Raw genomic sequence first — 14671 nt, 5'->3', positions numbered from 1 at the left:
TGTTAGCTGTAGGTCAATGGTCACCAAAATTGAAACGGTAGCTGTGTTAGTAAGACTAAAATCATCGTAGCGGTTATGGTTTAGTTGTTGATAAAAAAGCAATGGCAAAATATTTTTTCGATGTTTCTACTCTGCTTGTTCAGCGACGTCTAGATGAAAGAGAATAATAATATGTGTGAAGTGAGCGCGAATAATTATTTAACTAGCTGACGACCACTGCTGTGGATTGATAAGCGTGTGTAGGTAGTTAAATGTATGTGTGTGTGTACAGCGGTCGCCAGTCAACGCAGTTTATGAGGACTGCGCTGATGATAGAGATATACGGGGACTTTGACAGCGTACTGAAAGATGCCCGTGGCCACTTTTTTTTTAATTTCGTCAACAAAATTCCTCTTTTTTTATTTTTGTTATTTCACGATAAAACGTTCATGAAATTTCTAACTAAAACTATTAAAAACGATCTCAAAAACGTTTTTGAAAACATTCGAAAATTCAAGCAAATTTTACGAACATTTTATGTGGATTTCTTTGAATTTTTTAGAGTTTGGAGTTCTGTAGTCCAATCAATTTTAGTTTCAAAGGTACAAGGTAAAATTCGCTGAAAATCCGAAAAGAGTTTCTTTCAAACAAAAACAAAAAACCGCACTTCGTATGGAAAAAAACCCGCAGCATCCATAGGAAAACGATTTTCAAAAATTAATGCAGGTTTTTGGAGACCCTGTACCTTGTACTTTGTGTTACCAAATTTGATTGTGCTAAAAAATTGCCTATCCATAAATTCAGAGAATTCCAAATAAAAAGTTAGAAATTTTCTTAAAAATTTTTGGAATTTTTTCTAAATGATTTTTGAGATTTGTTTGCATTGTTTCAGTCGCAAAATTCATATAAGTTCTTTCTTTAAATATTGAAAGCAAAAATAGAAGAATTTTATAAGAAATTCGAAGAAAATTGCAGTGCTTTTTTTCTGTTCGCTGCTGTATGTATCGCGATAAATGCCACAAAATTAATTTACTCAATATCTAACAGTGTGTTGTATTTGTGTAGTGACGTAACTTTCGCTTTAATATTTTCATGACCAACCCCAAATTGTGCAAATAATATTAAATAATGACATTTCACTGCCATCAGACAAAAAAAATTTTTTATTTGCATTAGTCATCCGCCGTTAGTTCTAAGTAAATAGTCTGAGTAATGTCAAATTTCAGCAGACTTCAGACCATACAAACAAACATAGCTAATATTTGCATATTGCCATTTGCGCACATTCACATACACAAATCAGCATCTATATTTATCATGAATTGGTAAACCTACCGCATTATTATTTATGTGTTGCCACATAAAACGCCACTCCTCTTTTGCTTCTTATCTAATCATACACATTAACTTCTTTGATTTCAACCATATTCGCCACTCTTTGGAATCCTTCGTCTTATTGCCTTTCGCTCGTATGGCTTTCGATGTCACACCATCACCACTTCATCAATGTCCATTTGTTTGTTTCGAATGTCAATTAGTACGATGTGTTCTTCGATTTGGTTTTTGGTAAATATTTGCATTTAGTTTTAGTTTCAGTCAACGATCAAGAAGTAAGTTTTGGTATGCTTAGTTTTGGTTGGCAGATGGTCTTTATTGTTGGCATAGTTGCATCACGTACACATATTAATATGTCATGTACATACAATTTACAATTTATCGCTCCTTTGATAAGTTAGCCGGACACGTTCTATATGTGCACGAGACAGACCGAAGAAGCAACCAAGAGATGAATGATCTATCTAATTTTGTAAGCTGTAAGTGGTTAATGGGTGGAAAAGAGTTATTTCATGCTCTAGCAAGCTATGAATATTAATTTTACTTCCGGTGATGAAGTGCAAATCAATAAAAAATACGGTGGGTGACATACGGTCAACGGCCATAACGATAATTGACTTTACGACCCCTTCAATTTTCCCTGAGCTCAATTAGCCTTAGACCATTTCAAACAGCGATACGATCAAATGGCTTTGCGTCGTTTTAAATTTGACCTGCACATTAGGCAATTTCCACATTTTTACCGAATGGTAACCGAGCACAAAAACAAAGAAGCTCCACAGGGTTAATTAAAAAGGTAGCAAAAGTCCGCCCCTAATTTGAAGCCTATGTTGAGAGGGCTACCAATAAGGAACTCAAGGGGTTGATAAGCGCAGTTCATAGCTTCCGCTACCCAAATGTCAACCTCACTTACACGAGTCGAATTCTGTTACAAATATGCATGTATCATACACACTAGACGGGTCGATTTATTAACCGATATCGCGCCATCGATTTTTCGATAGGATTTGGTCTCAGGAAAAAAGTTCCACTACGCATACCCAAAAAAATAATATTCGAGCCCGCGAAATTTAATTTTTTTTTACTTTTTTTTGACTTTGATTTTTAAGGTTTTTTTCATGACCTACTAAAAAAATTTTCATTTGATTGTAAAATTTTCATTTAATGTGTACCCTGTGCGACCCAAAAATGTCCGCTAAAAACGTTGGCGATAACAGTTTTTTGAAAAAAAAAAAAAAATATATATATATATATATATGAAAGTTTTTTAATAAGTCATGAAAAAAAAACTTAAAAATCAATGTCGAAAAAAGTCAAAAAAATGAAATTTCGCAGGATCAAAATTATTTTTTTTGGGTACGCGTAGTGGAACTGTTTTTTCCTGAGCCTAAATAATATCGAAAAATCGATGGCGCGATATCGGTTAACTTTCGTCCATACAAATCGACCCACCCTAATGCACATATTTATCAGGCGAAGCTCTGCCGACTCCAAGTTAGCCATGGACCTGGGGGGCCTGTTGTGGGAACGTACTGGATCTATATACGGCAAAGGACCGTCAACATCGACGACACTCCCCAAAACCTTCGGGAAGTGTCTTTATCGCTACAACAACAAAAACAGAGATAGCAATACTTTGAATACCTAGTGACAACAAATGAGACACCAATACTTCAAGTATCATAAATAATTCTCACGGCTCATCTTCCGCTTGCAGCCAAGAAGGTCTGGAACTCTTCGTGGCGACACACTTTCCGTAGTTGTGCTTGATTTCCGGGAAGTCGCGGCAAAACCATCAAAACAACGACATTTTTGTGTTGAAAACCGCTGTGTAAAAGTTGAAGCCTCATTTACTACCCATTTTTCCAAGATTTGTACAAAACTGTTATGGACTGGAAAATAAGAAAGTTGTTTTCATTTTTAAAGCAGAAAAAATTAACCTCTTAGAGGCCAACAAGAACCTATCCGTCTTTACCGAAAATACTGGAGAGATTTATTGGCTTCCACATAGGGTAAAACGCTGATTTCCGCCAAATGAATACAGCTTAGTACATATACTTGAAAATAGAGTCGATTGAAAACGCCCGCTGTAAGGTGGCTATTGTCGTCGAAGTAACCTTGAAAAAGGAGCACATCCCGGCAGGCTCGCTGCACTTTGATGGTGAAGTTTGAACAGATAGTACTTGTATGACATGTAGCCCAGTTTTCAATAGTAAGGCGAACTGATTCTCTGCTCCGGAGTAGGCTCGACTATGTAACTTTAGGCACGTCTCAGTATGTTGTCTTACCACATTCTCAAACGGTTAAAGTGGCTTCCAAATATTTAACGAATCGCTGCGTGCTAGCGCTAAGGCTACGGATAAGGCACACATTGACATTGGAGATTTCCTCTGAAGTGTTGAACACGTTAAGGTTAAATTTGCTCTTGCTTGACAGAGCCAAGAGATCAGCCTGACACTTGCCAGTGATAACCTTATGTGCTGGCAACCAGATACTTTTGTCAGGAAGTAGTAAGATACCACTGCAAGTCCCTCACATACCTCGAACTTACGCTGGCCTAACGCTTTGCTTGCGACCTTTCTATAGGCGTAGATTTTAAAATCCCTAACGGCAGTTAGCATCCCATCTACTGCATCCTCCATAGCGTTGCTCATGGTAGAATACTCCCTTACCAACTCTCCCGTCCAGCCTGAATCCATCCGTTAAAAAATTCACCAGACTATCGTCCCATAAAGTTTCCCCACTCCTTTCATTCCTTGATGGAATAAGAGTGGTGAATGCAGCGATAGGGGCGTAGGCGGTTGCACAGTAGTTTTTTCTGCTAAGGATGAAGTCGAAGTCATAATGCTGGAGTTCCCGCTATTCACAAGAAGGAAGCCGTTTGCCAAGACACAGTTGAAATGCCATAACCACAAATCTCTCCTCTGGAAAAGTTGAGCTCATGACAGAATACAACACCACCAAACCTCCCATCCAGCCTGGATTCATCCGTTAACAGGTTCACCAGACTATCGACCAATAATAATCCCAAACTCTACTTATTCCTCGATGGAATATGAGTGATGAATGCAGCTAGCTGCTTCAGTATGTATTCTAGTGCACAATATAGCAGCAGAAGGAGCTTTTAGACTAAGAAAATTAAAAGATTGGCAATAACGTTCACACACTGCTATAAGTTGTCTCGACAAAAGTACGAGACCGTTTACAAAACTTACTTTACCAACGGGGTAGACTACATTACAACAGTGTTTGACTTCAGGTAAAAACCCGAAGGAATTGATGATGGAATGACTAGACTGCTTACCTAGTGCTTAGGATAGACGGTTTAAAAATGAAAAGAGAAACTGGGATTGACCTGTAGCCGAAGCATCTGTGGGTCAAACAGTCGTGTCGCGTCAATATTTTTACACTCAGCTGAGCAGAGCTCACAGAGCATATTAACTTTGTTCGCATAACGTTTATCCGTAACTCTCTTCAAAGCCTTTTCTCCCGGGCGTGGGAGTCGAACCCGCACTTCTACGATAGTTGAATTGGTTATAAACGCATTCAGCTACGTCATGCCTTAGTTGTTGTAAAGAGATTTACACGGTATAATCGAAACAGCTGTCGCGTTGTCCGGCCTGATGTCACGTTGTTTAAATTTTTCCCAAATTATTAAATAAATTATAAAATTAAAAATTGCTTGAAATAAATGTTTTCATACATTTAAAGCGATACGGGCAATCCCCGGTTAACTTATATAAGTTAATCCATTACGGCATAAACTACTCGAGATATAGACTTCTATATATCAAAATGATCTGGGCGAAAAAAGAAATTCATTTAGCCATGTCCGTCCTTTCGTCCGTCCGTAAACACGATAACTTGAGTAAATTTTGAGGTATCTTGATAAAATTTGGTACGTAGGTTCCTGGGCACCCATCTCAGATCCCTGTATAAAATGAACGAAATCGGACCATAACCACGCCCACTTTTTCGATATCGAAAATTTAGAAAAACAGAAAAAGTGCGATAATTCATTACCAAAGACGGCTAAAGCGATGAAACTTGGTAGGTGGGTTGACCTTATGCCACAGAATGGAAAATTAATAAAATTTTGGACAACGGGCGTTGCACCGCCCACTTTTAAAAGAAGAATTTCAAAGTTTTGCAAGCTGTAATTTGGCACTCGTTGAAGATATCATGATGCAATTTGGCAGGAACGCTACTCCTATTACTATATGTGTGCTAAGGAAAAATTAGTTAAATCGGATTACGAACGCGCCCACTTTTAAAAAATTTTTTTTTAAAAGTCAAATTTTAACAAAAAATTTAATATCTTTACAGTGTATAAGTAAATTATGTCAACATTCAACTCCAGTAATGATATGGTGCAACAAAATACAAAACTAAAAGAAAATTTCAAAATGGGTGTGGCTCCGCCCTTTTTCTTTTAATTCGTCTAGAATACTTTTAATGCCACAAATCGAACAAAAATTTACCAATCCTTTTGAAATTCGGTAGGGGTATAGATTTTATGACGTTAACTGTTTTCTGTGAAAATGGGCGAAATCGGTTGAAGCCACGCCCAGTTTTCATACACAGTTGTCCGTCTGTCCTTCCGCTCGGCCGTTAACATGATAACTTGAGCAAAAATCGACATATCTCTACTAAACTTAGTTCACGTACTTATCTGAGCTCACTTTATCTTGGTATAAAAAATGGCCGAATTCCGACCATGACCACGCCCACTTTATCGATATCGAAAATTACGAAAAATGAAAAAAAATGCCATAATTCTATACCAAATATGAAAAAAGAGATGAATCATGGTAATTCGATTGCTTTATTGACGTAAAATATAACTTTAGAAAAAACTTTGTGAAATGGTTGTGACACCTACCATATTAAGTAGAAGAAAATGAAAAAAGTTCTGCAGGGCGAAATCAAACGCCCTTGGAATCTTGGCAGGAGTACTGTTCCTGGTATTACACATACAAATAAATTAGCGGTATCCGACAGATGATGTTCTGGGTCGCCCTGGTCCACATTTTGGTCGATATCTAGAAAACGCCTTCACATATACAATTAAGGGCCACTCCCTTTTAAACCCTCATTAAGACCTTTAATTTGATACCCATATCGTACAACACATATTCTAGAGTCACCCCTGGTACATCTTTATGGCGATATCCTGAAATGGCGTCCACCTATAAAACTATGGCTCACTCCCTTTTAAAATACTCTTTAATATCTTCCATGTGAAACCCATGTCATACAAACACATTCCAGGGTTACCCTGGGTTAATTTTGCTAAATGGTGATTTTCCCTTATTTTGTCTCCAAAGCTCTCAACTGAGTATGTAATGTTCGGTTACACCCGAACTTAGCCTTCCTTACTTGTTTATATATGTTTATCTGTCTACATCAAAGTATCGTGTTCTGTTGTCCTCTTTGGCGTTTTGCGTCCAGTTTTGCGTATTTCATTACGTCAGCATTTTATACTCTAACAAAGAAAAATACTTAAGCACAAAAGAATAATATGAAGAAGACACCCAACGTCATCACAAAGCAACACAAAATTATTAAAAATAAAATACAGCAACAAAAACCTAAGTTCTCAGCAAAATCATCTACTTTAACATTAATTGCAATTGTAAGTCATTGTTATGGTGAATAACATTTTTAAGACCATCGTCATTATCAACATTGCAAATGCCCGCAAAAATCTTCTATATCCACATAAACTCTGCGTCAACCAACAGCGTTGCAATGATACTTTTGTCCAGTATATCCATGTCTTAAGCTGGCTTTCGTGCACTGCGGCTATGTCACGTCTCATATTTAACAGCGATTTCGTTTGTCGCCGTGTCATTTGCAGTTATTTGTTCTTTGTTTAGTTTTCCCCCAAATTAAGTTTTCTTCCATTTATTACTTGTTGTTGCTTTTTAACAAGCGCTGCATTTATTTATCCATATACTGAATATAATTGGCGGGTTCCTTCGTCCCACCTGCTGCAGCTAGGTGGAGCTTTGTTTGTTTGTTGGATATTTGTTGGTGCTTTGTTATTTTAAATGAATTTGTTTAAATGCATATTTGAGATGAAATTTCATACGTGAATATAAAATTTGGTATCATATATGACAAATATATGTATGTATGTATAAAAGTATGTTACTATGTGTTAGCAATTATTAGTTCCCTTACCTTTTTTGATATCCCAGCGAGGAATTTGAAAGAACATTCTTGCGATCAACAAATGCAGACTTATACAGAAAAATAAATTGAGGAAATTTCGATTTAAACTGAGTAGTGTTCATACAACTCAATTTAGTTTACATAATAGTAATTTGATAGCTGGTTGGCTCATCTCTACAGCAACAACATACCTTTTTTCAGACTGTCAAAATGTGCCGGTTGGTATTAGGCGAATGGAATGGAATGAAAACATAAAACTTTGAAATTTTTTGTATTTATAAGAAAATGTGTTCAGTGTTTGGTTTTCATCTCCTTTTGACAATCCCTACTCCAGTGAAATGAAAAAAATCATATCAGCTGATGAGATGAGCCAACCATATAGTTGAGCCATGCGTAACTGACGTTTAAATCTACTCAATAAACACACTTTACAAGGTTGCATTTGAAGTTTGAAACAATTTATTACGCAATTTTTTTTTTAATTGGCAATTTATTATTACAATTTATTATATGATAAGTTGCGTAATAAATTGCCCAAATGGTATAAATTGCCAATTTGGTGTGGGTTTGTACATAGAATTAAAAAATTATACGAAATAATCAATTTAATTGAGCTGATGCTTAGAAGCTTTTACACCTTAATATTCGAAATCGTTTTCGGAATCATATTGGTACCATTTAGGGATCATTTCGGGATGATCTCGCTATCATTTCTAAGAATTGGTTTGTGCGTAATTTCTGGACTGCTTTTAAATGGTTTGGGAACTTCTTAGAAATAGTTCTGAATAATTGTAGAACCATTCGGAGATCGATTCAGAACTGTTTCAGGATAATTTCGTGATTGTGTTCAGGTTTGGTTCAGGACGGTTATTTCCAGATAATTTTGGGATTGTCTATGGATTATTTCGTGAATAGCTGTGAACTATCATTCTGTGGTAATTTTGTGATCGTTTCTATACAGTTTCGGAGTTGTTTTAAGGATAATTTCGGGGCTTTCTTTATGTTTTTTTCCGGTATGCAGATGGAGCTTTGGCAAAAAAGAAGAAAACTACTTAAACATGGAGCCGATTCATTTAAATCGAATTAATTTCCAAACATGTACCCTACACAGTTTGACTCTGGGTTTCAAATCTGATGGCAACTCATAGCTGCATATACATATATATATGTAGATATATGTGTATCCAGCCTATAAATTTCTGAGCTCACAATTCAGCGTCAACTCAATTTATTGGACATGAAATTCAAATATTCCAACAGCAGCAACAGAAGCAGACACTTAACACCCAAAAACAAAAACAATAACATGGAAGATAAGTAAATAAATATAAATAAGGTAAAAATTGTTTATAAAGTAACTTTTGTTACAAGTAAACATAAACTGACTCTATATCTTTTAAAATTTATACATTCAATCAGGGACCGTATCGTATCGATGCAAAGTAATTAGGTTTCCTTACATTTATCGATAATGCTCTATAAATTTCGGATTTTAAATAATTTCAAAGAAAAAATTAAGCACGTGTTCTTAGTTGTCCCGAAGAGCAAATAGCTTTCATTAATGTTACTCATTGAAGTTTTTAAGAGAAATGTTTTTAAAAAGCTAACATTATCGTATTTAAAAATTTGCTCTATCTCTATAGTAGTTTCTCTTCTTTTCAACTACTAACGCACTCTTCATTACCATCTTCCGACTAGCCTGATCTTCCTCTTTCTTTTAAATTTGTCTTAGCCCAATAGCAAATGATTGATCTCTGCTTTATATAGTTGAGGCCATGTCGAGAGTTTAGCTCTTTTTTACTACAGAATGCTATTCCTAGTTTTTAAGGTGTAATACAAATTATTATGTAGTGATCCTATGTTGAAATTCATCTTATTTCTAACAAATAGATTCAGAGTTTATACAAAGGGAAGCCGTCAATGTTTACCCTAGACAGATGTTGTGAGGTTAAGCACTGCGACCCTAGAGATCACATGAACTCACATGAGAATGCTTTAAAGAACCATTGAAAACTAGATACCCATAATGACACCTTCCCCGTTAACAATATCAAGTCTTAATTTAATACCATGGAGAACTTCAGCTCATGTATAAATCTCTCCAGATTTGTAGGGGCGGTCCTTCCTTTTTAAGAAAAATTAGCTATATCGCCGCACTTATTTCAACGAACTATTCAGTACTTGTTGTAACGATTCCTTAAACATAAAGGAGATGAATAAGCAGGAGAAGATTAGGAGAGCCAAAGGATAAATGAAAGGGACATGGAAAAGGAGCGTTAAGGTTAAAAAAAAAATAATTGGGGACAGACAGAGAGAGTCATGGAAAAGAGGAGGATGGTCAGGACGTTAGAGGGAAAGGAGAAGGTAAGAGAAAGAGAAAGGAATCAAGGAGTAATAGTAGGAGTAAGATTAAGTGTGAGAGTAAAGGCCCGGTTTCCTACAAAACCGTGCCGATGTATAGCGGTCGTTACATAGCGGTATAGTACGTCGTCAAAAACGTTGCAGTGTAAAATTGTTCGAAGTTTACAACAACAGTATGCCGGTCGTAATAAAGCGGCACCGCTTATGGAGGAATTCAAGCCTTAAAAATAAGGGTGAGATTTAGAGTAAATGTAAGAGTAAGAGTAGGAGTAAGAGTAAGCGAGAGCAAGAGTAAGAGTAACAGAAAGAGTTAGAGAAAGAGTAAGTGCGGGAGTAAGGGTAAGAGTAAGAAAAATACTAAGAGTAAGAGTAAGGGTAAAAGTAATGGCAAAAGTAAGAGCTAGAGTAAGTGTAAGTGGAAGAGTAACAGTAAGCGTATGAGTAAGAGTAAGAATAAGAGTAGGCCTTACAGTAATATAAGAGTAAGTGAAATTGTAAAAGTCAGATAAGAAAAAAACAAGACGAATAGGAAGAGTAAAAGTAAAAGAAAGCGACTAAGATAATGAGGAAGTGGGAAAGCGAAGGAAGATTTACAGAATAAAGAAGGAGAAATCGGAGGTTTAAAGAAAATCCAGAAGTTGATGACTGACAATGAGGAAGCGACTGGCGCGACTTGTTAGATGCCAAAACCATTTAAACGGTTAAGCGCTAATTAAATAAGTAAGATTGAGAGCGAGGGACAAAACATATATTCAAATTATACATAAAAATATGTTGTCGCTCTCTTCCCTGGGAAATGAAATTGTAAAAACCAAGGTGTTAATACAACTTCTAAGATTTCTGTTTTCAAAAACTTGAAAATTTGTTCATATTCATACAAGACGTGCTAAAGTTACCCTAAAACCTTTTATAAATATTTACATATAGTTTGAAATTTTGATTGTTGTTTTAAGTTGCTTTTGTAAATGTTATGCGATGCCTTGTATGACACAGATAGATCTACAACACTTTGGTGTCAAACCCTGCGGCTGGTTTGATATTCAGATTGGACACGGAAACTTATGCAAATGTAACTCCACTGATTGTTTATTGCGTTCTGTGTGTAAGATTTTTCGCACGCTGTCGGATGCAGTTGACTGATAACTATATGTATATTTTGTTATGCTTTTTCAATAATTTGCAAATGGATATGTAAATGTACATGTAAATGCTAAAACGAAAATTGTTGTTTTTGCTAAATTCTATTTTTTATTTATGTATAAAATTGTTTAAGTTTTATGCTCGTTTAAATATTGATATTTCGAAAAGATGTACATCTTTAAGTTCGGAGTCTCAAGAAGTATAAACACAAATACTCAATACACAATATAATACTGTTTTCACACAGACAGCTTATTGAATAATAAAGGCAGTATCTACATTAAGACGCTTATTGAGCTCAATCTTCCCTACAAAATTAGAATCTATAATTATTTCATTAGTAGCTAATCGAATGCCTAATGAAGTCAAAAGCACAATGCAACTCTGTTGGGAGCGTTCAGTTTCTTAGTTTTTGGTGTGATCAGTGCTTAAAAATGTCATTATCCAAAGTAAATGTCATTGTCTGCATGGGGGAACGATACAAGGTGGCCGCATCGAAAAGCTGATTATAACCTTTTTTTATTTGATTTGATACATCAACTTCCGGCGCAGTGCGATTTTGACATTTGTCCATCGAATTTACAAAAACAAAGTACATGGAATTCTTATTTATGTATGTAGGTATGTCACCATGCTGCCACCTTGTATCGTTCCGCCATGATTGTCTATCATATAGCATTGTCATTTTATTCGCTTGACATTTCATCCTTCATACTAATCGAGCAGTTACTTCTGTGTGAAAGCAATAAATTTACGATTTCATTAGAAGGTGAAATTAGATCATTAAGTTTCTGTGTGAAAACAGTATAAAAGAAAAAAGTTCTTTAGGCGCTTTGCACGTCCTGCACGTAGTTATTGGGTTTATTGCGTAATCCCCATACATACGCAAAATTAATCGTCAATCTAGAGCAAATTTCGCAAGTGACAGCATAGCCAAGAGTCAAAGCCTAACAGAAGCAAACAACAATAACAATCATTAAGGTGTTTGCGCTAACAGCAAACGTTTGTTTAGCAGGTCAACTAACATGACACTCAATGACCCAGGCGCCAATGGCCAGACAAACAATTATGTCCATAATCCAACAAGCGCATGGCAAATTATTTTCCACCAAATGAACGCAAGTGCAGTGTATTTCGTTTACTACTCACATTCATATGTACATGGGTATGTTTTGTGAAAATCATATGTATGCGAGGAGCTATGCAACCCATAAGCTATGCACATAGACTTACCTTCCTACTTTCCTTATACTACTGCATCTATTAGAAGTACAAAAGAGTTTGTGCAAAGTTATGTCTGATGACTTTTGCTGCTGAAGTGTAAGACTACATCTACTATTGCCCAGTAAAACTTTTTGTTGATATTTGCCTTATGTTGCATACTAGGCATTGTTGTTGTTGTTGCTATTTATTGTTGGCTATTCTCAGTTGTCAAAAGTGTGTCATAATGCTTTAACTGTAGGTTAAGCTCGCACAAAAGCATTCACCTAACCCTTATTCCTTCTTGGCCTCATATCACTTTTCATACACATACATAGCTCGTGATTTCTATGTATGAGTATATGCTGTTATGGCTCGGAGAAGCTTTATTGTCCTGCTGTAAACAATACTCCTACACTTCAAATAGCTCTTCTCAATTTATTTTGTTATCGGCTTTCTGTTTTTATTTGCATTTATTTTGTAGTACAGCTTTATTATTGTATTTTTGCTGATAAGTGCTATTGTGTGGCAACACTGTTATATATGTATGTATATATATGTTCATTTGATATGTGGTTTTATTAAAAGGATGTGAAGGCCCAATGGTGCTACTGACTACTTTATTGGCTGCAAAATAATTTAAATATCATGCAATCTGCAGTTATGATCATTTCGATTAAACTTAAATTGAACTTTATGACCTCGTATTCGAAATATGCTGTGACATAATGTTTTACGTAAAATTATTAATATAATATTTTCGTTTTTGCAGACACAAAATGTCATGATATTACGGATTTAAAAAGTGAAGTGTAAGATTTGAAATAACTTTTTAGCATCTAAAAACTGTGTACAATATCACAGTGCTTCACCAAAAAAAGTTGAATTTTTTCATTGGAGTCACAAAATGTAAAACATTTTCAATTGGAGAAATTGTCGTCCTACTGAGGGCCGGGTACATTCGTCCCGCACTAAAATTCCTATCAGTTTCCAATAATATATTCTCAAATGACATTAAGCAGAAGCGAAAATATTAACCGTACCTTGTCAGACTGTTGAAAAACCGTAGGCCAAGAAATCCGCAGAGAAAGTTTTATAGTCGACGTGTGTTCTGCCAAGTATGGCCCCACTGCATAATTTCCGAAAACTCGCTGATTTAAATACGTAAATCACAGGCCTAATGAAGGTTCCAAGCAGGCATTAGCCAAACCCTCCTGCGTATAATGCTGATAGCAATATATGGCATTAGGTGGTACAATAAAACCTTTTTAGTTTCATGGACAATGGCATCCGGATGCACGAAAACTCCACCGTGAGCTCGGGAGTCTTCCGAAGTCCAATGCTTTACTTGAATTGCTTGCTTTATCTTAATCTAACTCATGGGGATAGTGGTAAAATCATGATAAAATTCAACAATGAAAAATAATGTGATGGTATTGCAATGAATTTGGGGAAATCCTGGTTATTATACACCTTCTGCTAAAGTTTGAATCGCTAAGCTGCCGGATAAATAACGCCCATATTCAGTGTTGTAAACTCGTCTTTATTTATAATACTTTGGGAGTATTTCACAATTATACTTCACTTCACAACTAATAGCGTGTTTTAATAAAACTGACTACTAATTCCTCAGCTTGCGCTGCTTTTATATTCTCGGTTTTCTTGTTCATCAATTTCTCCTAAGGTCTAGTCATTTCGCGAAAATGTCTTCGAGCACAATTATATCTCATGCTTGGTTACCAGTTATATATATATGTATATTTATAGTTAATGCTTTACCACTAGCCATATGCGTGTGTATATGTGAGTATAAACTTCAGCCCTTAGCTGATGACTGTTTTGTGTATGTGAGATATTCTTCGTCGCCTTGTATGTGTACATGTACATAAGAGTGTCTGCTTGAATGAATTGTTGTTGTGATTATTTACTAACAGAATAGTGATGCTGATATTCGCCATAGTATGAACAGATGTTTCTGAAAACCGGAGCAACAATCTAATCTTAAACTATTAAGCGATGTGATAACAATCCTCCTTATCATTCGGGATAGCAATTCCCGGAAGATTTAATGACATAAAATGTCTCCACTGATAATCACATTAATAAGCATTTGCTCTTATCATCATGTTAGCATAGCCCAAAGCAGTTTCAAACATCTATAAAAGAAGAGAGAGCACCCATAGTAACAGTCTTGCCTCACTTTTAAAATTTTAGATTGCTACAATACTGTAACGAAATTTGGTAAATCCTGGTTATTATACACCTTCTGTTAACGCTCGAATCGCTCTCGAATAAATATCTCCAATGTTAAGTATTGCAAAATTTTCTGTATTTAGATTACTTTGGGAGTAGTACTTCACAGTTATACTTCACAACTAATAGCGTGTTTAAATCAAACTGATTACTAATTCCTCAGCTTGCACTGCTTTTATTTTTACTTCTTTTTTTCCCGTTCGCCCATTTTCCTTATGGTCTAGTC

The sequence above is a fragment of the Eurosta solidaginis genome, chromosome 2 (genome assembly GCF_040869045.1).
Source record: "Eurosta solidaginis isolate ZX-2024a chromosome 2, ASM4086904v1, whole genome shotgun sequence".
NCBI classification, from domain to species: domain Eukaryota; kingdom Metazoa; phylum Arthropoda; class Insecta; order Diptera; family Tephritidae; genus Eurosta; species Eurosta solidaginis.
Note: the sequence above shows the minus strand (reverse complement) of the source record.